Source organism: Chaetura pelagica, unplaced genomic scaffold (assembly GCF_000747805.2).
Source record: "Chaetura pelagica isolate M959 unplaced genomic scaffold, ChaPel_1.0 scaffold11, whole genome shotgun sequence".
Classification (NCBI taxonomy): Eukaryota; Metazoa; Chordata; class Aves; order Apodiformes; family Apodidae; genus Chaetura; species Chaetura pelagica.
Genome location: NW_009952694.1, coordinates 4,826,696 through 4,829,498, shown reverse-complemented (window position 1 = coordinate 4,829,498; position 2,803 = coordinate 4,826,696). Strand labels below are relative to the sequence as shown.

General features: G+C 53.0%; 1 protein-coding gene across 1 annotated transcript in view; it reads left to right on the top strand.

The window, feature by feature from the left end:
* Positions 1-2,803, top strand: part of RPS6KL1 (ribosomal protein S6 kinase-like 1) — a 14,909-nt gene that overhangs the window by 3,736 nt on the left and 8,370 nt on the right. The window lies entirely within an intron of this gene.

Sequence of the window (2,803 nt, the reverse complement as noted above, 5' to 3'; positions counted from 1 at the left end):
CGTTTCTCCCAGTCGTGCCTTTTTTGGAGGATTACAACAGTAGCTCTTGTCATCCCCCACTGGCCACAGCGGGTGTGTCCCTGAGCATCCTGACATGGGCAGCTACATCTGCAGGACCCCAGGTGCTGAAGAGCCAGGCTGCAGGATGGGACTGGTCCCCATGTAAAGGAACCTGGACAGACCACAGCCCCAAAGCCAGTGGTGAGCACCTGTTCTGCTGAACAACCCCAGGCAGGTCCTTCATGGAGAGGCAGCAAATGTGCCCCAGCCCCCAGTGCTCCCAAATTCCTCATCCTTCCTCTGCTGGCGTGCCCCTTGCAGATGGGCAGCTGTCTCACAGGAGCAGCATGCCACTGGGTTATCAGCATCCCTGGGCTCCCTGTGCCTTCCAGGGCAAAGGTTTGTTCAATAAGGATTTAGAAGCCAGAACTGCAGGAAGATGGAGACATTATAGGAGACAAAACATAATCTGTGCTCTAGGCTTCACTAGCAATGAAGTATAACATATTTTGGGGGGAAGTACCTGAAAGGCGATGTGGTGATGTAGCATTGTAGCTGATAAAGCCCTGATGTTCATGCTTTGCTGGTACTGTCTGGCCTCCTCACTCCTGGGATGCCAGCAGAGCGCTGCCTCCCAGCAGCTTCTCCCTGCTCGTGCCAGTGCAGGTCTCCATGTGTCTCCATGCAAATGAAGCTGTGCTGAGGTCCTGAGCTCTCACTTATGATTTACAAGATTTTGGATCTTCACAGAATTGGGCATAACCTTTCTGCTTGTTGCAGCCAGCAGTGTTTGCTGTCTCAGCGTGTTTTAAGCTTTTGCCAGCTCTCATGCATCTATTTTAGGCTGTGAGAAAAAGGGCAGCTCTCACTCCCCTCCCTGTTATTTGTCAGTGCTGGTCTTGCTTTGGAAGTTCCCACTTCCTGACAAGGGTCACAAGGTCTTCAGCATGCTAATCTAAAAATAATGCCCCAAATTTGACATCCTCCAGACAGCAATGACATGGGAAACAGGAAGCTCACAGGTAAGGGGTGCTGTGCGTCAGTGCTGGTACATGTCCCCTTGCAAGGCTCTTCCTCCAGCCCTTGGGGAACTTCTCCTTGGCAACACCTTTGGCTCACTCTCTTCTGCGCTGCCCCTTGTCCCCTCTGCCTTGCTGGCCCCACAGTGTGACTGCTCAGGGATGAGTGACCCCAGCATTGCCCAGAGCTGGCCCCACTCAGCTTTGCAAAGCTCCCAAAAGGATGTCAAACAAGTGCCTTCCAGCCCCTTCTTTCCTGTCCCGAGGGGACACAGTTCTAACTGTGTGAAGAAACAAAATGCTTTAAATACAGTCCTAATGTGACTTTGAGCATTGGCTGGGTTATCTCTGTGCAGGCTAAAGGAGGTGTTTGGGGATGAACTGACCAGATGTTTGTTCCCCTCCCCACAGCTCCACAGATCTATCATCATCACCTGGATATCCAAACCCACCTCCTGGGTTTTGTAGCTTACCAGTGGCCCCTGTTCTCTCCAGGAACACATAGATTTGCTGAATTCAGGCAGGTGATCTATGCTGGTTGAGTCATTGCTCTCATCCCAGGCCTGGCTTTTCTGCTTGCCTGTTCAGACTTTTCTCTTGAAGGAGGAATCCCCTGGGCTCTGATGGGAATAAAAAGGCCCTAAAGAGTGGGGAGCATAAACAAGCTGGGCAGAAAAGGCCAAGTTGGATGGGGCTCTGAGCAGCCTGATCTAGGAGTTGGAGCTTGATGATCTTTAAAGTCCCTTCCAACTCTAACCATTCCATGGCAAAGAGGAACCTGAAAGTGTTTTGAGAAGAAACCAAAGGACCAAGCACATGGATGGTGTTTGGGCAGAGGGTTGTCTTACAAAGCAGACCCCTTTTGCATCCTACCAGACCTGCATGCTGAGGCACAGTCATTCAACTTTTACATTCCCAAGCAAGTGGTCTTTGTAAGAGCACGTTTGGTTGCCCGATGCTGAGCTGAGCTGTGGGCAGGGGCTTTACTTTTCCCATCCTGTTGTTAACAGCCTGGTCTGTGCAAAAAGAGCTGCCCAGAGGTGTGGCTGGCATGGCATGGCACAGAGCCAGCTCCTGTGGAAGCAAAACTACCTTTTTAGAAACAGTTCCTGTTGTAATGGGATGCACCCATTGGTTGGCAGGGCATGGATGAAGATGCAGGAGCCTCCCTCCTCCCAGACCATCTTAGCACTGGCTTTCTTAGGGTATCACGGGAATTTCAGTCCAGCTTTCCTCCCTTTGCAGGGCCCCTGCCACCCCTCCAGAGAGTCCTTTGGAGCTGGACCCAGCATCCCACAGAGGCAGCAAACCTTGGCCTGAGCCACAGCTGGTGGAGCATTCCTGATCCAGCTCACCTCCTTCTCGGATAACTGCCGTACCCCTGCAGGCCTGGCCTTCCAAGAACGAGGCAGGTCAGGAATGTATCCTTCTAGGCCAAGCCAAAGACCGATTATTTTCCAAGTACAAAGCATTTGTTACCCACCAGCTGGGATCTTGACTATGCCGTCATTTTGCTGCACCCTAATGCATTTATGCTGATGTTACCTGCTCTATATATTTGAAAAACAACTTGGTAAAACCAGATGAGCCTGCAGGAGCTGGTGAAGGGGCCAGACGAGAGCCCAGGGCTGGCGGGACACGACCCGGTGCCCCGGGGAGGGGCAGGTCCCAGCCCCGGCGCGGCGGGAGCTGCTGGGAGGGGGCACCCTCGGGAGGGGCAACGGGTGTTGCCAGCGCGGCTCATGACGTGCCAGGGGAGAAGTTCGGCAGCAGGGGCAGCGGCT